This window comes from Ranitomeya imitator, chromosome 7 (assembly GCF_032444005.1).
Source record: "Ranitomeya imitator isolate aRanImi1 chromosome 7, aRanImi1.pri, whole genome shotgun sequence".
In the NCBI taxonomy this organism is placed as follows: domain Eukaryota; kingdom Metazoa; phylum Chordata; class Amphibia; order Anura; family Dendrobatidae; genus Ranitomeya; species Ranitomeya imitator.
This window is the reverse complement of record NC_091288.1, coordinates 63526921-63550122: the sequence shown is the minus strand read 5'-3', so window position 1 is coordinate 63550122 and position 23202 is coordinate 63526921. Positions and strand designations below refer to the sequence as shown.

At 42.4% G+C, this 23202-nt stretch overlaps 1 protein-coding gene across 1 annotated transcript in view; it reads left to right on the top strand.

Annotated features, from left to right (window-relative positions):
- Positions 1-13565: 13565 nt before the first annotated feature.
- The window catches only part of LOC138645858 (putative methyltransferase DDB_G0268948), a 115140-nt gene continuing 105503 nt past the window's right edge, over positions 13566-23202 (top strand). The window contains exon 1 of the mRNA XM_069735363.1: positions 13566-13684. The gene's annotated coding sequence lies outside the window, so the exon portion shown is untranslated. The remainder of the gene's footprint in view (positions 13685-23202) is intronic.

The following is a 23202-nucleotide window of genomic DNA, read 5'->3' as shown; positions in this document are numbered from 1 at the left end:
GGTTATAGACGCCTCTCCATTATTATCCCCTGGGCTTAATGTCAGTGGCCATAAAACAGCTGACATCAACCCCAAACCTATTACCCCATTTGCAACAACACCAGGGCAAGTAGGAAGAGCCGGGCAAAATGAAAGAATTGCAGCATCTAATAGATGTGCTTTTTCTTCGGTGGCTTTGTGCTCCTATTTTTAGACTGGGGAGAGCCAATATCCATGACCACTTCCCAGTCTGAGAATACCAGCCCCCAGCCATTTTCTTTAGCTTGACTGCTTGTCAAAGATGGATGGGATCCAAAACATTTCTTTAAATTATTTAAATAATTAAAAAATACGGCATTGGGACTCTTTTATTTATGACAACCAGCTAATATAAAGCTGACAGCTGGGGGTTGCAGCACACAGCTGTCAACTTTACCCTCACTGGTTATCAAAACTAGAGTGGATCCCACTGCATTTTTTTATTTATTTATTGCATTGACGTCAGCTGATAAATGCTCTCATCAGCCTCACCTGCTCTCATTGCTATGTGTATACTTTGTTAAATAGTATAAATTTACCAAATTATTTCCAATAAGAACTTTGAAATCCTTGCGTCCCCTGTTATATTGTTAGAAGTTGAGGCTTTACTTGGATTTCTAAAATAGGATAAAACACCTAGAAGTGATGGCTTTCTATTCAAAATAAATACTAAATATAGTAAAGTATTGATTAATGAGCTTTTTAAGTGCATCTTTGAAATTGGTTCTTTCTATTACATAGTAACATAGTAACATAGTTAGTAAGGCTGAAAAAAGACATTTGTCCATCCAGTTCAGCCTATATTCCATCATAATAAATCCCCAGATCTACGTCCTTCTACAGAACCTAATAATTGTATGATACAATATTGTTCCGCTCCAGGAAGACATCCAGGCCTCTCTTGAACCCCTCGACTGAGTTCGCCATCACCACCTCCTCAGGCAAGCAGTTCCAGATTCTCACTGCCCTAACAGTAATGAATCCTCTTCTATGTTGGTGGAAAAACCTTCTCTCCTCCAGACGCAAAGAATGCCCCCTTGTGCCCGTCACCTTCCTTGGTATAAACAGATCCTCAGCGAGATATTTGTATTGTCCCCTTATATACTTATACATGGTTATTAGATCGCCCCTCAGTCGTCTTTTTTCTAGACTAAATAATCCTAATTTCGCTAATCTATCTGGGTATTGTAGTTCTCCCATCCCCTTTATTAATTTTGTTGCCCTCCTTTGTACTCTCTCTAGTTCCATTATATCCTTCCTGAGCACCGGTGCCCAAAACTGGACACAGTACTCCATGTGCGGTCTAACTAGGGATTTGTACAGAGGCAGTATAATGCTCTCATCATGTGTATCCAGACCTCTTTTAATGCACCCCATGATCCTGTTTGCCTTGGCAGCTGCTGCCTGGCACTGGCTGCTCCAGGTAAGTTTATCATTAACTAGGATCCCCAAGTCCTTCTCCCTGTCAGATTTACCCAGTGGTTTCCCATTCAGTGTGTAATGGTGATATTGATTCCTTCTTCCCATGTGTATAACCTTACATTTATCATTGTTAAACCTCATCTGCCACCTTTCAGCCCAAGTTTCCAACTTATCCAGATCCATCTGTAGCAGAATACTATCTTCTCTTGTATTAACTGCTTTACATAGTTTTGTATCATCTGCAAATATCGATATTTTACTGTGTAAACCTTCTACCAGATCATTAATGAATATGTTGAAGAGAACAGGTCCCAATACTGACCCCTGCGGTACCCCACTGGTCACAGCGACCCAGTTAGAGACTATACCATTTATAACCACCCTCTGCTTTCTATCACTAAGCCAGTTACTAACCCATTTACACACATTTTCCCCCAGACCAAGCATTCTCATTTTGTGTACCAACCTCTTGTGTGGCACGGTATCAAACGCTTTGGAAAAATCGAGATATACCATGTCCAATTACTCACCGTGGTCCAGCCTATAGCTTACCTCTTCATAAAAACTGATTAGATTGGTTTGACAGGAGCGATTTCTCATAAACCCATGCTGATATGGAGTTAAACAGTTATTCTCATTGAGATAATCCAGAATAACATCCCTCAGAAACCCTTCAAATATTTTACCAACAATTGAGGTTAGACTTACTGGCCTATAATTTCCAGGTTCACTTTTAGAGCCCTTTTTGAATATTGGCACCACATTTGCTATGCGCCAATCCTGCGGAACAGACCCTGTCGCTATAGAGTCCCTAAAAATAAGAAATAATGGTTTATCTATTACATTACTTAGTTCTCTTAGTACTCGTGGGTGTATGCCATCCGGACCCGGAGATTTATCTATTTTAATTTTATTTAGCCGGTTTCGCACCTCTTCTTGGGTTAGATTGGTGACCCTTAATATAGGGTTTTCATTGTTTCTTGGGATTTCACCTAGCATTTCATTTTCCACCGTGAATACCGTGGAGAAGAAGGTGTTTAATATGTTAGCTTTTTCCTCGTCATCTACAACCATTCTTTCCTCACTATTTTTTAAGGGGCCTACATTTTCAGTTTTTATTCTTTTACTATTGATATAGTTGAAGAACAGTTTGGGATTAGTTTTACTCTCCTTAGCAATGTGCTTCTCTGTTTCCTTTTTGGCAGCTTTAATTAGTTTTTTAGATAAAGTATTTTTCTCCCTATAGTTTTTTAGAGCTTCAATGGTGCCATCCTGCTTTAGTAGTGCAAATGCTTTCTTTTTACTGTTAATTGCCTGTCTTACTTCTTTGTTTAGCCACATTGGGTTTTTCCTATTTCTAGTCCTTTTATTCCCACAAGGTATAAACCGCTTACACTGCCTATTTAGGATGTTCTTAAACATTTCCCATTTATTATCTGTATTCTTATTTCTGAGGATATTGTCCCAGTCTACCAGATTAAGGGCATCTCTAAGCTGGTCAAACTTTGCCTTCCTAAAGTTCAGTGTTTTTGTGACTCCCTGACAAGTCCCCCTAGTGAAAGACAGGTGAAACTGTACAATATTGTGGTCGCTATTTCCTAGATGCCCGACCACCTGCAGATTTGTTATTCTGTCAGGTCTATTAGATAGTATTAGGTCTAAAAGTGCTGCTCCTCTGGTTGGATTCTGCACCAATTGTGAAAGATAATTTTTCTTGGTTATTAGCAGAAACCTGTTGCCTTTATGGGTTTCACAGGTTTCTGTTTCCCAGTTAATATCCGGGTAGTTAAAGTCCCCCATAACCAGGACCTCATTATGGGTTGCAGCTTCATCTATCTGCTTTAGAAGTAGACTTTCCATGGTTTCTGTTATATTTGGGGGTTTGTAACAGACCCCAATGAGAATTTTGTTACCATTTTTCCCTCCATGAATTTCGACCCATATGGACTCGACATCCTCATTTCCTTCGCTAATATCCTCCCTTAAAGTGGACTTTAGACAAGACTTTACATAGAGACAAACCCCTCCTCCTCTCCGATTTTTACGATCCTTTCTAAACAGACTGTAACCCTGTAAGTTAACTGCCCAGTCATAGCTTTCATCTAACCATGTCTCGGTTATTCCCACTATGTCAAAGTTACCTGTAGATATTTCTGCTTCTAGTTCTTCCATCTTGTTTGTCAGGCTTCTGGCGTTTGCGAGCATGCAGTTTAGAGGATTTTGTTTTGTTCCAATCTCCTCGCTGTGGATTGTTTTAGAAATGTTCTTACCTCCCTTCTGAGTATGTTTTCCTGGATCTTCTTTGTTCAAGTCTAATGTTTTTCTTCCCGTCCCCTCTTCTTCTAGTTTAACGCCCTCCTGATGAGTGTAGCGAGTCTTCTGGTGAATATGTTCTTCAATGTTTGAAGGCTTGATTATTTTGATCTGCAAGCCTTAGGCTAGGTTCCCATTGTGTTAGTGGGTTAACGCTACGGACAGTGTTGCACGGCAAAAATGTCGCAATTAACACCGTGCATCGGGTCCGTTAGCGCACCCATTGACAGCAATGTTATTTCTGCCTGTAGCGCATCGCTAGCGCGTGCCATTTTCGACACACGCTAGTGATGTGCCATTCTTTTGTCCCATTTTGTCGGGGATGGCGAACGCGGCCACAAAATAAACATTGCGTTAGCGCAATCCGCTAGCGCTATGCGCTTAACGGATTGCCCTAACGCAATGGGAACCTAGCCTTAGAAGGACACTTAATCTTATGATTCTTATAAACTAATCTCACTGTTGAATGCCAATATTGAAATTCTTGCAAAGATGTTTGGTACAGACCTGTAACTTCTTCTTAAAGAGGCTCCTGTGTCCTCCACTCATTACCTATAGTAATTACACCTGTTTGAACTCCAAACTAAACTACGGTGAAGACAGAAGAGCTGTTGAAGGACACCAGAAACAAAATTGTAGCCCTGCACAAGGCTGGGTAGACTGAATCTGCAATAGGAAAGCAGCTTGGTATGATGAAATCAACTGTGGGAACAAAAATAAGAAAATGAACAACATACAAGACCACTGATAATCTCCCTCGATCTGGGGCTCCATGCAAGATCTCACCCCGTGGGGTCAAAATGATCACAAGAACGGTAAGCAAAAATCCCAGAACCACATGGGGGGACCTAGTGAATTACCTGCATAGAGCTGGGACCACTGTAACAAAGGGTACCATCAGTAACACACTACACTGTCAGGGACTCAGATCCTGCAGTGTCAGACATGTCCCGCTGCTTAAGTCAGTAAATGTCTGGGCCCGTCTGAAGTTATCTAGAGAGCAGATGGATTACCCAGAACAGTATTGGGAGAATATCATATGGTCTGATGAAACAAAAGTAGAACTGTTTAGTAGAAACAGAACTCGTCGTGTTTGGAGGAGACAGAATGCTGTGTTGCATCCAAAGAACACCATACCTACTGTGAAGCATGGGGGTGGCAACATCATGCTTTGGGGCTGTTTCTCTGCAAAGGGACCAGGATGACTAATCCATGCACATGCAAGAATGAATGAGGACATGTATCGTGAGATTCTGAGTGCAAACCTCCTTTCATCAGCAAGGGTATTGAAGATGAAATGTAGATGGATCTTTCAGCATGATAATGATCCCAAGCACACTGCCAGGGCAACGAAAGAGTGGCTTCGTAAGAAGCATATGAAGGTCCTAGAGTGGCCTAGCCAGTCTCCAGATCTCAACCCCGTAGAAAACCTTTGGAGGGAGTTTAAAGTCCATGTTGCCCAGTGTCAGGCCCAAAACATCATTGCTCTAGAGGAGATCTGCATGGAGGAATGGGCCAACATACCACCAACAGTGTGTGCCAACCTTGTGAAGACTTACAGAAAACGTTAGCCCTCTATCATTGCCAACAAAGGATATATAACAAAATATTGATGAACTTTTGTTAATGACCAAATACTTATTTTCCACTATAATTTGAAAAATAAATCTTGCCAAATCAGACAAGGTGATTTTCTGGATTTGTTTTCTCATTTTGACTCTCATAATTGTGGTCTATCTATGATGTCAATTACAGGCCTCTCTCATCTTTTTAAGTGGGAGAACTTGAACAATTGGTGCCTGACTAGGCTAAGTTCACACTTGAGTTTGGCAGGTCTGCGTATGGCTGCATACTTCCTCCCATAAGCTCTGCCTACTTCTGCATGCATCCTGCATCATCCTGCATGCCTATCTTTAACATTGGGTATGCAGGGACATGCATTGTATGCGGATGCGTCCACATGTGGAATTTTGATGTGCCAACCCACCACACGGGAACAGGGTGGGCGGGCACGTCAAAATGCCACATGCGGACGCATCCGCATACAACGCATGTCCCTTCATACCCAATGTTAAAGATAGGGTTTGCAGGACGCATGTGGAAGTAGGCAGAGCATAGGCAGGGTTTAAGGGAGGAAGTACGCAGCCAAATGCAAATGTGAACGTCTAAATACTTTTTTTCCCATTGTATATTGAGTGTCAAAGAAGGAGGGATTTCTATTTCTCGTCAGGTTTATTCCGTCTTGGGTACCAAAGCTATGAAGCAATAATCAGAGAGACAGACTGCTCGTTGTCTTTCCAAATTGTCCTCGAAGTTTATTAACAGGATGATCTTTTATAGTACAAGAATAAAGGGAAATGAGGCATTACATAGTAATCTGGTAGAAATATGAGTTATGCAATTGGTTGTCAAGCACATCCTGAGACAGGAGATAGATTACATACAGTTAAGTCCATATATATTTGGACAGAGACAACATTTTTCTTATTTTGGTTATAGACATTCCCACAATGAATTTTAAACAAAACAAATTCAGATGCAGCTGAAGTTCAGACTTTCAGCTTTCATTTGAGGGTATCCACATTAAAATTGGATGAAGGGTTTAGGAGTTTCAGCTCCTTAACATGTGCCACCCTGTTTTTAAAAGGGACTAAAAGTAATTGGACAATTGACTCCAAGGCTATTTCATGGACAGGTGTGGGCAATCCCTTCATTATGTCATTCTCAATTAAGCAGATAAAAGGCCTGGAGTTGATTTGAGGTGTGGTGCTTGCATTTGGAAGGTTTTGCTGTGAAGTAAACATGCGGTCTAAGGAGCTCTCCATGCAGGTGAAACAAGCCATCCCTAAGCTGAGAAAACAGAAAAAACCCATCCAAGAAATTGCTATAATATTAGGAGTGGCAAAATCTACAGTTTTGTACATCCTGAGAATGAAAGAAAGCACTGGTGAACTCATCAATGCAAAAAGACCTGGGCGCACGGAAGACAACAGTGGTGGATGATCGCAGAATAATCTCCATGGTGAAGAGAAACCCCTTCACAACAGCCAACCAAGTGAACAACACTCTCCAGGAGGTCTGCGTATCAATATCCAAATCTACCATCAAGAGAAGACTGCATGAAAGTAAATACTGAGGGTTCACTGCACGGTGCAAGCAACTCATAAGCATCAAGAATAAAAAGGCTAGACTGGACTTTGCTAAAAAACATCTAAAAAAGCCAGCCCAGTTCTGGAAGAACAATCTTTGGACAGATGAAACCAAGATCAACCTCTACCAGAATGATGGAAAGAGAAAAGTATGGCGAAGGCGTGGTACAGCTCATGATCCAAAGCATACCACATCATCTGTAAAACACGGCGGAGGCAGTGTGATGGCTTGGGCATGCATGGCTGCCAGTGGCACTGGGTCACTAGTGTTTATTGATGATGTGACACAGGACAGAAGCAGCCGAATGAATTCTTAGGTACTCAGAGCCATACTGTGTGCTCAGATCCAGCCAAATGCAGCCAAACTGATTGGTCATCGTTTCATACTACAGATGGACAATGACCCAAAACATAAAACCAAAGCAGCCCAGGAGTTTATTAAAGCAAAGAAGTGGAATATTCTTGAATGGCCAAGTCAGTCACCTGATCTCAACCCAATTGAGCATGCATTTCACTTGTTAAAGACTAAACTTCAGACAGAAAGGCCCACAAACAAACAGCAACTGAAAACCACTGCAGTGAAGGCCTGGCAGAGCATCAAAAAGGAGGAAACACAGCGTCTGGTGATGTCCATGAGTTCAAGACTTCAGGCAGTCATTGCCAACAAAGGGTTTTCAACCAAGTACTAGAAATGAACATTTTATTTAAAATGATTTAATCTGTCCAATTACTTTTGGTCGCTTTAAAAACAGGGTGGCACATGTTAAGGAACTGAAACTCCTAAACCCTTCATCCAATTTTAATGTGAATACCCTCAAATGAAAGCTGAAAGTCTGAACTTCAACTGCATCTGAATTGTTTTGTTTAACCCCTTAATGACAGCCAATACATATTTTAACTGACCTGAGATATAAGAGAATAGCCTCCCCATACAGGAGACAATCCAGCAGCTGTCAGCTGTACACTATAGCTGACAACTTGCTGCATCAGCCATGATCAGTGTTTGCACCGTCCAAATCTGTTTAATCCCTTAGATGCCGCTGTCAATAGTGATACATCATTATAAATGGTTAACAGTGTAGGGGCTTCCTCTTTATCCCAAGTGGTGCCGTCAGATCATGATTGTGTGGTCCTGATGTTTGCCATGGCAATTCACAACCACATAGCGGTCTTGGAGTCTGCCGGCTGTTGTAATCTGTTCAGAAGTTAGCGACATTAGGTGGTAAAAATACACATTTTCATTCCTATCATGCCATTTTGAATTAATTCCCGAAAATCACCTGAAGGTTTAATAAACTACCTGACTGCAGTTTGTATAGGTCAGGGGGTGTTGTTTTTAAAATGGTATCACTTTTGGGGGTTTCCCTATATATAGGAGCCCCAAAGTCACTTCAAACATGGATAAGTCCCTAAAAAAATAAATTTTGTAAATTTCCTTGGAAAAATGAAAATTACTGCTACATTTTTAAACCTCCTAAAATGCTAACAAAATAAAATAACATTTTACAAATAGTGCTGATGTAAAGCAGGCATGAGGGAAATGTTATTTATTAATGTTTTGCTGTGATATGACTATCTGAATTAATGGGATAATCATTCAAAGTTAGAAAATTGCTAATTTCTTAACATTTTTTTTCAAATTTCTGATATTTTAGATAAACACAAAACATATCGACCTAAATTTACCATTATCATAAAGTATAATGTGTCAAGAAAAAACAGCCTCAAAATCACTGGGATTTGTTGAAGAGTTCCAGAGTTATTACCACATAAAGTGACACTGGTCAGATTTAAAAAATTTGGCTCTGACACTAACGGGTTAAAATTCATTGTGGTAGTGTCTATAAACAGAATTAGAAAAATGTTGTCTCTGTTCAAATATATATGAACTTAACTGTATGATAAAGTGGGGAACTTTCCATATGTCAACGTGTCCTCGGTCAAGGGTTGAAGTTCTCATGAGAATTTGGGCTGAATTCACAGAATTTTGAATGGCTGTCCTATACCATCCTTGAATTTGGAAACAACAGGATGTCCTTGACCAATTTCTAGGAATTGTAAGAAAAGCCATCAGGCCATAAAATATCTGCATGTAGACAGATGATAACTTGGAACATAGTTCATTCTTGCATTACACTCTATTTGCTTGTATTTTATTCAGAACAAAACAGAAATTAACCATTTCTTTCACATGTCCCTTCCTGTCGCAAGATAACCCTACTTCATTAAATACATGGCTTATCCTATGTATATCATGGGATAACGGTCTTACTGCGTATCCATTTAGATTATACTTGTGGGTTAGACCTTCTATTCCTATTTCCTATTTCTACCAAGGAGTTAATATGAGGCGATGATATAGATATATACTGTATTTATGATATAATATAGACATTTTTATTAACCCCTTAATCCCATATGACGTACTATCCCGTCCAGGTGACCTGGGACTTAATTCCCAGTGATGGGATAGTACGTCATATGCGATCGGCCGCGCTCACGGGGGAAGCGCGGCCGATCGCGGCCGGGTGTCAGCTGACTATCGCAGCTGACATCCGGCACTATGTTCCAGGAGCGGTCACGGACCGTTCCCGACACATTAACCCCGGGCACACCGCGATCAAACATGATCGCGATGTGCCGGCAGTACAGGGAAGCATCGCGCAGGGAGGGGGCTCCCTGCGTGCTTCCCTGAGACGATCGGTACAAGGTGATGTGCTCACCTTGTACCGAACGTCTTCTCCCTGCAGGCCCCGGATCCAAAATGGCCACGGGGCTGCATCCGGGTCCTGCAGGGAGTACTTCCGGGTCGCCTGCAGGTGCTGGTAAGCCTGCAGTGATGTCAGTGAGATCGCCGATCTTACAGAGTGCTGTGCAAACTGTAAGATCGGCGATCTGTGATGTCCCCCCTGGGACAAAGTAAAAAACTAAAAAAAAAAATTTCCACATGTGTTAAAAATAAAAAATAAAAAAAATTACTAAATAAATAAATAAATAAAAATATATTATTCCCATAAATACATTTCTTTATAAAAAAAACAAAACAATAAAAGTACACATATTTAGTATCGCCGCGTCCGTAACGACCCGACCTATAAAACTGGCCCATTAGTTAACCCCTTCAGTGAACACCGTAAGAAAAAAAAAAAAAACGAGCCAAAAAAACAACGCTTTATTATCATACCGCCAAGCAAAAAGTGGAATAACACGCGATAAAAAAGACGGATATAAATAACCATGATACCGCTGAAAACGTCATCTTGTCCCGCAAAAAATGAGCTGCAACAAAGCATAATAAGCAAAAAAATAAAAAAGTTATAGTCCTGAGAATAAAGTGATGCCAAAATAATTATTTTTTCTATAAAATAGCTATTATCGTATAAAAAGTGCCAAAACATAAAAAAATGATATAAATGAGGTATCGCTGTAATCGTACTGACCCGACGAATAAAACTGCTTCATCCACTTTACCAAACGCGGAACGGTATAAACGCCTCCCCCAAAAGAAATTCATGAATAGCTGGTTTTTGGTCATTCTGCCTCACAAAAATCGGAATAAAAAGTGATCAAAACTGTCACGTGTCCAAAAATGTTACCAATAAAAACGTCAACTCGTCCCGCAAAAAACAAGACCTCACATGACTCTGTGGACCAAAATATGGAAAAATTATAGGTCTCAAAATGTGGAGACGCAAAAACTTTTTTGCTATAAAAAAAGCGTATTTTAGTGTGTGACGGCTGCCAATCATAAAAATCCGATATAAAAAACGCTATAAAAGTAAATCAAACCCCCCTTCATCACCCCCTTAGTTAGGGAAAAATAATAAAATTAAAAAAATGTATTTATTTCCATTTTCCCATCAGGGCTAGGGTTAGGGTTAGGGCTAGGGTTAGGGCTAGGGTTAGGGTTGGGGCTAGGGTTAGGGCTAGGGTTAGGGCTAGGGTTAGGGCTAGGGTTAGGGTTAGGGCTAGGGTTAGGGCTAGGGATAGGGCTAGGGTCGGGGCTAGGGTTGGGGCTAGGGTTGGGGCTAGGGTTGGGGCTAGGGTTAGGGCTAGGGTTAGGGTTGGGGCTAGGGGTTAGGGTTGGAGCTAAAGTTAGGGTTAGGGTTGGGGCCAAAGTTAGGGTTAGGGTTTGGATTATATTTATGGTTGGGATTAGGGTTGGGATTAGAATTAGGGGTGTGTCAGGGTTAGGGGTGTGGTTAGGGTTACCGTTGGGATTAGGGTTAGGGGTGTGTTAGGGTTAGGGTTTCAGGTAGAATTGGGGAGTTTCCACTGTTCAGGCACATCAGGGGCTCTCCAAACGCGACATGGCGTCCGATCTCAATTCCAGCCAATTCTGCGTTGAAAAAGTAAAACAGTGCTCCTTCCCTTCCGAGCTCTCCGGTGCGCCCAAACAGGGGTTTACCCCAACATATGGGGTATCAGCGTACTCAGGACAAATTGGACAACAACTTTTGGGGTCCAATTTATCCTGTTACCCTTGTGAAAATACATAACTGGGGGCTAAAAAAATCATTTTTGTGAAAAAAAAAAGAATTTTTATTTTCACGGCTCTGCGTTATAAACTGTAGTGAAACACTTGGGGGTTCAAAGTTCTCACAACACATCTAGATAAGTTCCTTAGGGGGTCTAGTTTCCAATATGGGGTCAGTTTTGGGTGGTTTCAATGTTTAGGCACATCAGGGGCTCTCCAAACGCAACATGGCGTCCCATCTCAATTCCAGTCAATTTTGCATTGAAAAGTCAAATGGCGCTCCTTCCCTTCCGAGCTCTGCCATGCGCCCAAACAATGGTTTACACCCACATATGGGGTATCAGCGTACTCAGGACAAATTGCACAACAACTTTTGTGGTCTAATTTCTTCTCTTACCCTTGGGAAAATAAAAAATTGGGGGCAAAAAGATCATTTTTGTGAAAAAATATGATTTTTTATTTTTACGGCTCTGCATTATAAACTTCTATGAAGCACTTGGTGGGTCAAAGTGCTCACCACACATCTAGATAAGTTCCTTAAGGGGTCTACTTTCCAAAATGGTGTCACTTGTGGGGGGTTTCAATGTTTAGGCACATCAGGGGCTCTCCAAACGCAACATGGCGTCCCATCTCAATTCCAGTAAATTTTGCATTGAAAAGTCAAATGGCGCTCCTTTCCTTCCGAGCTCTGCCATGCGCCCAAACAGTGGTTTATCCCCACATATGGGGTATCATCGTACTCAGGACAAATTGTACAACAACTTTTGGGGTCCATTTTCTCCTGTTACCCTTGGTAAAATAAAACAAATTGGAGCTGAAATAAATTTTATGTGAAAAAAAGTTAAATGTTCATTTTTATTTAAACATTCCAAAAATTCCTGTAAAACACCTGAAGGGTTAATAAACTTCTTGAATGTGGTTTTGAGCACCTTGAGGGGTGCAGTTTTTAGAATGGTGTCACACTTGGGTATTTTCTTTCATATAGACCCCTCAAAATGACTTCAAATGAGATGTGGTCCCTAAAAAAAAATGGTGTTGCAAAAATGAGAAATTGCTGGTCAACTTTTAACCCTTATAACTCCCTAACAAAAAAAAATTTTGGTTCCAAAATTGTGCTGATGTAAAGTAGACATGTGGGAAATGTTACTTATTAAGTATTTTGTGTGACATATCTCTGTGATTTAAGGGTATAAAAATTCAAATTTGGAAAATTGCGAAATTTTCAAAATTTTCGCCAAATTTCCGTTTTTTTCACAAATAAACGCAAGTTATATCGAATAAATTTTACCACTAACATGAAGTACAATACGTCACGAGAAAACTATGTCAGAATTGCCAAGATCCGTTGAAGCGTTCCAGAGTTATAACCTCATAAAGGGACAGTGGTCAGAATTGTAAAAATTGGCCCGGTCATTAACGTGCAAACCACCCTCGGGGCTTAAGGGGTTAATATATTAAAATATGTGTTAGAAAATAGAATATAGGTTTTATTTGTTAGTATAATTCATAGTCTATATTGTCTTTGTGAGTTCTCTGTGGGTTCTTATCTCTTGACGATCGATCTTCTACAATACATACAATCAGTTTTTCGCAGAATATGCCTTCACGTTGGCGTGCAGTTATTAAGGTACTCATCATTTGAGTTTGCTTTATCTCAGTGTCAGTATTGATTTTAGCTTTATGTTTACCTGGAAAACATTTGCAATTAGAACTGAGAATTTTCTTTATAAGCATAACAAATTACTTTATCATCACTGCAATAATACTATCCCAAACACTGCTTGAATTGGGAAATTAATTAGACCCTTTACCCATCCACCTATTCCTTTGAACAGGTTCAAGGGATTTGACCAGGAGTGTCAGGATTCAAACCTAGCAGCTCCTGTGCACCAGTCAGCAGCTCTTCCTTCTGAGCTATTCAGCTCGCTGGACAGTTCCATGCTTATCCAAATACTTGAACCTATGTTGTTGCTGATGTCTCCTCCCTGAGTTTCTTGCTGTTACCACCCTGAGTTCCTGATTGGTGCATTCTGATTGCACACCCTATTTAAACTTGGCCTTGCTCTCAGTTCCCTGCGTGATTATTGAGCTACCTGCCTTTTTTTTTTCAAGCTTTCTTCCACCTTCTACTCCTTTAAACGATACTGCTGCTCCTGGGAAATGACCCCCGGCTTCCTTGACTACGATTCCTGCTAATTCCTTCAAACTACATTGCTGTTCCTGCGTATTGACTCCTTGGTGATTCCAGACTATACTACCTGCCTGGTGCTGCCCCTAGTGGTTGCAATATCACTACTCCAATCAGGTCAGTCCATAACAATGATAGCCTTTCGGGGAGGTGTAAATCATCGAGTGAATTAATTTTTCACACACTATCCTTTATCATTTCAGCTTATTCTATATCATGGGTACCTCTCATTAGTCCTGAAGGATCTATGTAGTTGCAGCATGCAGGTCCTACCAGCTGATAGAAACCTCCTTGAGAGGCTGTGAGATAATAATGTACCTTGTAATGCTGATTTGTAATAACAATAAGTTGTTTCATGTAGGCAAATTCAAATAATTTAGAGTATCATACAAATAATCAATTACCGAATATATTAGAGTATAAGCCAACCCGAGTATAAGCCGACCCCCCTAATTTTGCCAAAAAAAACTGGGAAAATTTATTGACTCGAGTATAAGCCTAGGGTGGAAAATGCAGCAGCTATCGGTGAATTTCAAAAATAAAAATAGATGCTCCAAACCGTTAATTATGGCCCCATAGCTGTGCCATATAGTGCTCTGCACCGTTCATTATTGCCCCCTAGATGTACCATAGAAAGGTTTGCCATATAGTGCTCTGCACCGTTCATTATTGCCCCATAGCTGTGCCATATAGTGCTCTGCACCATTCATTCTTGCCCCATAGCTGTGCCATATAGTGCTCTGCACCGTTCATTATTGCCCCATAGCTGTACCATATAGTGCTCTGCACCGTTCATTCTTGCCCCATAGCTGTGCCATATAGTGCTCTGCACCGTTCATTTTTGCCCCATAGCTGTGCCATATAGTGCTCTGCACCGTTCATTCTTGCCCCATAGCTGTGCCATATAGTTCTCTGCACCATTCATTATTGTCCCATAGCTGTGCCATATAGTGCTCTGCACCATTCATTATTGTCCCATAGCTGTGCCATATAGTGCTCTGCACCATTCATTTTTGCCCCATAGCTGTGCTATATAGTGCTCTGCACCGTTTATTATTGCCCCATAGCTGTGCCATATAGTGCTCTGCACCGTTCATTATTGCCCCTTAGCTGTGCCATATAGTGCTCTGCACCGTTCATTATTGCCCCATAGCTGTGCCATATAGTGCTCTGCACCGTTCATTCTTGCCCCATAGCTGTGCCATATAGTCCTCTGCACCGTTCATTATTGCCCCATAGCTGTGCCATATAGTGCTCTGCACCGTTCATTCTTGCCCCATAGCTGTGCCATATAGTGCTCTGCACCGTTCATTCTTGCCCCATAGCAGTGCCATATCGTGCTCTGCACCGTTCATTCTTGCCCCATAGCTGTGCCATATAGTGCTCTGCACCGTTCATTATTGCCCCATCGCTGTGCCATATAGTGCTCTGCACCGTTCATTATTGCCCCATAGCTGTGCAATATAGTGCTCTGCACCGTTCATTAGTGCCCCATAGCTGTGCCATATAGTGCTCTGCACCGTTCATTATTGCCCCATAGCTGTGCCATATAGTGCTCTGCACCGTTCATTCTTGCCCCATAGCTGTGCATATAGTGCACTGCACCGTTCATTATTGTCCCATAGCTGTGCCATATAGTGCTCTGCACCGTTCATTTTTGCCCCATAGATTCTCCATATAAAGCTGTGCCATTGCTGCTGCTGCAATAATTTTAAAAAAAATGCCATACTCACCTCTCTTGCTTGCAGCTCCCGGCGTCTCGTCCCGGCGTCTCTCTGCACTGACTGATCAGGCAGAGGGCGCCGCGCACACTATATGCGTCATCGCGCCCTCTGACCTGCACAGTCAGAGCGCAGAGACGCCGGTAAGACAGAGCGGCGCCCGGCGTGTGGAACGCGGACAGGTGAATATAAAATACTCACCTAGTCCCGGCGCTCCTGACGCTGCCCCTGCCTGTCACACTGTCTTTGGGTGCCGCAGCTCTTCCTGTCAGCGGTCACTGGCACCGCTCAGAGGAATGAATATGTGGCTCCACCCCTATGGGAGTGGAGTCCATATTCATTTCTCTAATGAGCGATCCCACGTGACCGCTGAACAGGGGAAGAGCTGCGGCACCCGGAGACAGTGTGACAGGCAGGGGCAGCGTCAGGAGCGCCGGGACTAGGTGAGTATGCCTCAGCGCCCTCTCCCCCTCACCCGCCGACCCTGCCGCCAACCGTGACTTGAGTATAAGCCGAGAGGGGCACTTTCAGCCCAAAAATTTGGGCTGAAAATCTCGGCTTATACTCGAGTATATATGGTATATTATTAAAAAAAAGTCACCTAGTCAATGCATAACAACACATATTCATAGATGCCTGCTTTTGGAAGCTGTGTGAAATCAATTTGGGGTAGCTGAAATGGGTACAATGGTCTGGCTGTGCATTTTGGTGACACTTTTACCATTTTGTTCCTCCCATTTAGGCATACACAGATTATGCGTCCCTGTAAGAATTTAGCAGCAGCATAATGGAATACCCAATTAGCTTTTACCTGACTTACCATAGTGTTCTTAGACAGATGCATCAGTCCATGAGAAAGGGCACACATAATGAAGAATAGTGCCCTAGGCTGGCCATACTTACTGCCTGCTTTCCACAGTCCTTACTCTTTTTTAACACCTGAGTGCTTTTGCCATTCTTCTTTTTCTGGTGCAGAGGCCTGATCTTGCAGGCTCTGGAGTAGTAGAAGGTCCATCCTCATGTTGGTAAACTATTGCATAACCTGTATGAGGTACACCATCCTGGTAAAACTGTGACCCAACTACTGTACATAAAATTCTAGCTGTGCATCAGGAATTGGTGTCTCTTGCACATTGGCAAGTGGCTGTGTTAAAAACAGTACACCCTTACCATGTCCCCCCGATTCATGACAGTACAAACAGAAAAGGAGGTCATAATTTGGATTTCCTAGTGCTGGGCTGAGAGAATGACTTCCTTCAGATCCCTGATCCCCGCTTTTGCTTCTGGGGTCAGCTGGTATGGCTGTCCTTTGTTGTATGTGGACAACACATTAAAGATAGGCTGCATCAATTGTGATGCAGCAGGAATCCATTCTCTACTGTAGCCGAACAGCCCTAGGAATGTTCTCAGTGTACTGATTGAAGTGGGCTCGATTGCTTGGCTTACGGCCTTTTTCCTTTGTGGTGTTATGTGTTTCAGCTGAGGTGAAATGCAAATACCTAAGAAAATAACCTGTTATTTTGCTATTTGCAGTTTATCTTTTGACACTTTGCATCCTTTGTGGTACAAGGAAATTTGTAAGGAAACCGTTTTGATTAACAGCTCTGGTTTGTCAAGGTAAGGAGGCTTATTTGCCGTGCAATGCTCCTCTGGGAAATTTAATATGCAAATTGCCTCTACAGAGAAAAAGAGAACTTGAACTCTATAGCGCCACCTGTTGGAAGTAGCGATCCTACAAGTCACAATCAACCCTTTCCTCATTTCTCCATACCGTAGAAATAAAATTTTGTAGTTGGGGCTGTTCCTTACTGGAGTGGAGAAATTGTAGACCCCTGCGACAACCCAGGGTAATGAGTATAGAGGAGGAGAAGTGTTGTGAATTCCGCTCTTGGGCTCCCTCCGGTAGTTGTAAGTGGCACTTTTGTGAGTTCTGCTCTTGGGCTCCCTCTTGTGGTTTCTAGTGGTATGGCTGCTCCTTGGAGTTTGCTGTCATCAGCTGCCTCCACTTATCTTCTCTTCTGCTCGGCTATTTAGGTCTGGCTCTTTCTTCAGCCAGTGCCACTTGAAAATGGTTTCTGGTTGGATTCACATCTCTTTGGATTTCCCGGTTTTCCTGACCAGTTCAGCAAAGCTAAGTTCTTGCTTGCTCTGTTCTGTTCACAGATTGTGGACCTATCCGTTCAGTGCTTTCTATGTTTGTCCAGCTTATCAGTATGAATTAATTCTGTCTTGCTGGAAGCTCTGGGAAGCAGATTTACCCTCCACACCTTTAGTCAGGTGTGGAGATTTTTTGTAAACTCTGCGTGGATTTTTGTAGTGTTTTATACTGACCGCACAGCATTCCATCCTGTCCTATCTATCAAGCTAGACTGGCCTCCTGTGCTCATCCTGGTTTCATTCTGTGTATGTCTTTTCCCTCTCCACTCACAGTCATTATTTGTGGGGGGCTAATCTATCCTTTGGGGATTTTCTCTGAGGCAAGATAGCTTTCCTGCTTCTATCTTTAGGGGTAGTTAGCTCTTAGGCTGTGACGAGATGCCTAGGGAGTGTTAGGAGCATTCCACGGCTACTTCTAGTGTTGTGTTGAGCTTAGGGACTGCGGTCAGTACAGTGACCACTTCCTTCAGAGCTCGTTCCATGTTGCTCCTAAACCCCCGTATCATAACAGAGAAGCATCATTTGCAAGTGAGCTATTTTGCATCTGTGGAGACATGGATATCAGCCTCCCCCATAACCAGCACCCATGGCTGTTGGTATATCACCGGGGTCTGCCCAGGGCAGAATCCTGGTGCTGGAAATTCCATTGGGGATGAAAGTGAGGGGGTGGTGATGTGGCTATATGAGCCAGGCAAGTAGGGTATTGTACTGGCAACAAATGTCAAGGCTGCAGCTTTGTCCTTCTCGGGTCTGCTGTCAGAAGAGGGCTGGTCTCATCCCTTGCCCTTACAGAGGCGGGGAGAGATACAGGCACAGACTGACTTTGTGAAGGGGGAGCTGCCTGTGTGTGTGGAGATGCTGCAGATTGCCTCCCATACATTCTCTCATTCTCAGTATTTAAAAACAGACCATGTCGTTCAAAGGTTCTGATCCATGCTGAAACTTGCACCCCATAGTCATTTTTATTGATCCATTCAGCATGCTCCTTACTCAAACATTTCCATCTCTCAGCATCCAAACATCCATTCCTTTGCATTTCTGCTCTTTCAAGAATGTTAGCGGTATTTCTTAACTGCTTTCTGACCATGCTCAAGACGCACCAGGTCCTTCATCTTATATCTTGGATCCATTGTCTGTCTTGACCTGGTGTGCCTAGCACCCATAACAGCTGTCAAAGGTAGTGACCACGATCTTCAGCGCTGTTATGTATTAATTTAGCTGGATCCCACTGCTCTACTATGATAGCCAGCAATCCTGCTTCCAATGCAATAAGCTGAACCACAACTCTCTGTTCTGTCCTGATGTTGATGCACACTTTCCTGAACAATAAGATGTATATCACTTTAAACAACGCAGTTCCAACCACAAGCGTCATATACTCCTCATACATCTGGATCTGAGTCCTTACTAGACTCTGAACATGCAAGGCCTATTCCTGAATCCTCTCAGGGTTTAATAAAATAATATTCGTGCGTGATATTATCTTGCCACCTAGGCATATACCATCTACAGTCTAATATATATATATATATATATATATATATATATATATATATATATATATACCCAGCTTTTGAACAATCCATGAGGGTGAGTTACTATATGACAAGAGTATACTCTGTGCCTATACTGATGAACTGAACACAGATACTTTTCACACAACACATGGTAAGTAGGGTTGAGCGAAACGGGTCGTTCATTTTCAAAAGTCGCCGACTTTTGGCAAAGTCGGGTTTCATGAAACCCGATCCGACCCCTGTGCGGGGTCGACCATGCGGTACGCGACTTTCGCGCCAAAGTCGCGTTTCAATGACGCGAAAAGCGCCATTTCTCAGCCAATGAAGGTAAACGCAGAGTGTGGGCAGCGTGATGACATAGGTCCTGGTCCCCACCATCTTAGAGAAGGGCATTGCAGTGATTGGCTTGCTGTCTGCGGCGTCACAGGGGCTATAAAGGGGCGTTCCCGCCGACCGCCATCTTACTGCTGCTGATCTGAGCTTAGGGAGAGGTTGCTGCCGCTTCGTCAGAAGCAGGGATAGCGTTAGGCAGGGTCCATTAACCACCAAACCGCTTGTGCTGTAGCGATTTGCACTGTCCAACACCACCTTCGGTGTGCAGGGACAGTGGAAGCTACATTTTTTTTTTTTTTTTCCCCTCAGCGCTGTAGCTCATTGGGCTGCCCTAGAAGGCTCCCTGATAGCTGCATTGCTGTGTGTACGCCGCTGTGCAAACCAACTGCTTTTTTCAAAGCACAAATCCTCTTGTTCCTTCCTTTCTGCACAGCTATCTTGTTTGTTTGTCCACACTTTTTATTTAATTTGTGCATCAGTCCACTCCTTATTGCTGCCTGCCATAGCTGGCTGAGATTACTGCAGGGAGATAGTAATTGAAGGACAGTTCCTTTTTTTTTTTTTTTTTTTTTGTGGGAGATTAAGATTGGCATTTCTGCTAGAGTGCCATCCCTGTCTGTGCCATCTCTCACTCAGTGGGCCATAGAAAGCCTATTTATTTTTTATTTTTGGTTTTATAAATTCTCCCTGAAAAAAAAAGGGAGATTAATATTGGCCTTTGGGCTTGTGTGCCAGTCCTAAGCGTGCCATCTCTCTCTCTCAGATAGTGGGCCATAGAAAGCCTATTTATTATTTTTTTTATTGGGTTGATAAATTTTCCCTGAAAAAAAAAAAAAAAAAGTGGGAGATTAATATTGGCCTCTGGGCTTGTGTGCCAGTCCTGAGCGTGCCATCTCTCTCACAAATAGTGGGCCATAGAAAGCCTATTTTTTTTATTTTTTTTTGGTTTTATAAATTCTCCCTGAAAAAATCATTTTATTTTATTTGGTTTCTAAATTCTTCCTGAAAAAATCGGTTTTTTTTATTATTTTTTTTTTCTAAAGTCTTCCTGAAAAAAAAAAAAAAATCAGTGGGAGATTAATATTGCCCTTTCTGCTTGTGTGCCAGTCTTGACTCCTGGGTGTGCCATCTCTCTCTCTCTCTCTCCAATTGTGGGCCATAGAAAGCCTATTATTTTTTTTGCTTGATTTGGGTTCCAAAATCTACCTGAAAAAATCACTACATCAATCATTGGGAGAAAAATATTGGCCTCTGGGCTTGTGTGCCACTCCTGACTCCTGTGTGCGTCATCTCTCACTCAGTGGGCCATAGAAAGCCTATTTTTTGTTTTATTTGTTTTCTAAATTCTCCCTGAAGAAATCATTTTATTTTATTTGGTTTCTAAATTCTTCCTGAAAAAATCATTTTATTTTATTTGGTTTCTAAATTCTTCCTGAAAAAATCGGTTTTTTTTATTATTTTTTTTTTCTAAAGTCTCCCTGAAAAAAAAAAAAAATCAGTGGGAGATTAATATTGCCCTTTCTGCTTGTGTGCCAGTCTTGACTCCTGGGTGTGCCATCTCTCTCTCTCTCTCCAATTGTGGGCCATAGAAAGCCTATTATTTTTTTTGCTTGATTTGGGTTCCAAAATCTACCTGAAAAAATCACTACATCAATCATTGGGAGAAAAATATTGGCCTCTGGGCTTGTGTGCCACTCCTGACTCCTGTGTGCGTCATCTCTCACTCAGTGGGCCATAGAAAGCCTATTTTTTGTTTTATTTGTTTTCTATATTCTCCCTGAAGAAATCATTTTATTTTATTTGGTTTCTAAATTCTTCCTGAAAAAATCATTTTATTCTATTATTTTTTTTTTCTAAAGTCTCCCTGAAAAAAAAAAAAATCAAATCAGTGGGAGATTAATATTGCCCTTTCTGCTTGTGTGCCAGTCTTGACACCTGGGTGTGCCATCTCTCTCTCTCTCTCCAATTGTTGGCCATAGAAAGCCTATTATTTTTTTTTGCTTGATTTGGGTTCCAAAATCTACCTGAAAAAATCACTACATCAATCATTGGGAGAACAATATTGGCCTCTGGGCTTGTGTGCCACTCCTGACTCCTGTGTGTGGCATCTCTCACTCAGTGGGGCATAGAAAGCCTTTTTTTTTTTTTTTTTTTATTTGGTTTCTAAATTGTCATTGGAAAAATCATTTTATGATATTTGGTTTCTAAATTCTTCCAGAAAAAATCATTTTATTTTATTTTGTTTCTAAAGTCTCCCTGAAAAAAAAATAAATAAATAAAAAAAAACAGTGGGAGATTAATATTTACATTTGTGCTTCAGTGACAGTCCTGCGTGTGTGGCATCTCTCTCATTTGGTGCCACCAAAACAGAGTGTGTAACATTGTGCCTGATTTTCGTTGTGGTCTCACCCACCTGTAAAGGGGTAGCTAAATCATACTGAAGTTATAGCTCACCGTGTAAGTTGTGTGACAGCAACAAATACCGTTAGTTTGGTTACGTTTTTAAAACAATGAGGAAGTCTGGTGGAAGAGGTCGTGGCCGGGGGCGTTCATTGTCAGCTGGTAATGAGGGTAGTGGTAGTGGTGGAGCATCAGGTGGTCGTGGGAAAAAAAATATTGCACCTAAGTCTGGAGCTGTGGAGCCAGGTTCGTCGTCTGGCTACACAAGGCCTCGAACGCTCCCTTTTCTGGGAATAGGAAAACCGCTTTTAAAGCCGGAGCAGCAAGAGCAAGTTTTGGCTTATCTTGCTGACTCAGCCTCTAGCTCTTTTGCCTTCTCTCGTGAAACTGGTAAATGTAAAAGCAGCGCGTCGTTAGTGGATGTTCACGGTCAGGGACAAGTCGCTTCCTTGTCCTCTTCAGCAAAAACAACAACAGAGAAGAATGCAGCAGGCGACACAACGGGTTACTCCATGGAGCTCTTTACACATACCGTCCCTGGCTTAGAAAGTGAAGCAGTTAACAGTCCATGCCCATTACAAGTTGAATCTGACATGGAGTGCACTGATGCACAGCCACAGCCAGACTACTATGCTGGTCCTTAGACTCAGACCACAACATTGCCCTCGCAGGGTAATGATCAAGAATCAGACCCTGATGAGACTATGTTGCCCCATCACGAACGCTATACCACCGACCAACACGGTGACACAGACGAAGTTGCACACGAGCTACAAGAAGAGGTAATAGATGACCCAGTTGTTGACCCCGATTGGCAGCCATTGGGGGAACAGGGTGCAGGTGGCAGCAGTTCTGAAGCGGAGGAGGAGGGGCCGCAGCAGGCATCAACATCGCAACAGGTTCCATCTGCCGGGCCCGTATCTTGCCCAAAACGCGTGGCAAAGCAAAAACCTGTTGGAGGACAGCGTGGCCATCCGGTTAAAGCTCAGTCTGCAATGCCTGAAAAGGTATCCGATGCTAGAAAGAGTGCAGTCTGGCATTTTTTTAAACAACATCCAATTGATCAGCGCAAAGTCATCTGTCAAAAATGTTCAACTACCTTAAGCAGAGGGCAGAATCTGAAAAGTCTCAATACAAGTTGCATGCATAGACATTTAACCACCATGCATTTGCAAGCTTGGACTAACTACCAAACGTCCCTTAAGGTTGTAGCACCCTCGGCCAATGAAGCTAGTCATCAACGCAACATCCCTTCCGGCAGTGTAGGGCCACCATTTTCCGCACCACCTGCAGTATCTGTGCAGGTTTCTTTGCCAGGCCAAAGCAGTCAGGGTCAGGGAATCACCAGTTTCGTAGTAGGAAACACTGCATCTAGGGCACCGGCGGCAACAATACCATCTCCCACCGTCACTCAGTCTGCCATGTCCACCGGCACCCGCGCTAGTTCCACGATCTCCAGCTCTCCAGTCCAGCTCACCCTACATGAGACTATGGTTAGAAAAAGGAA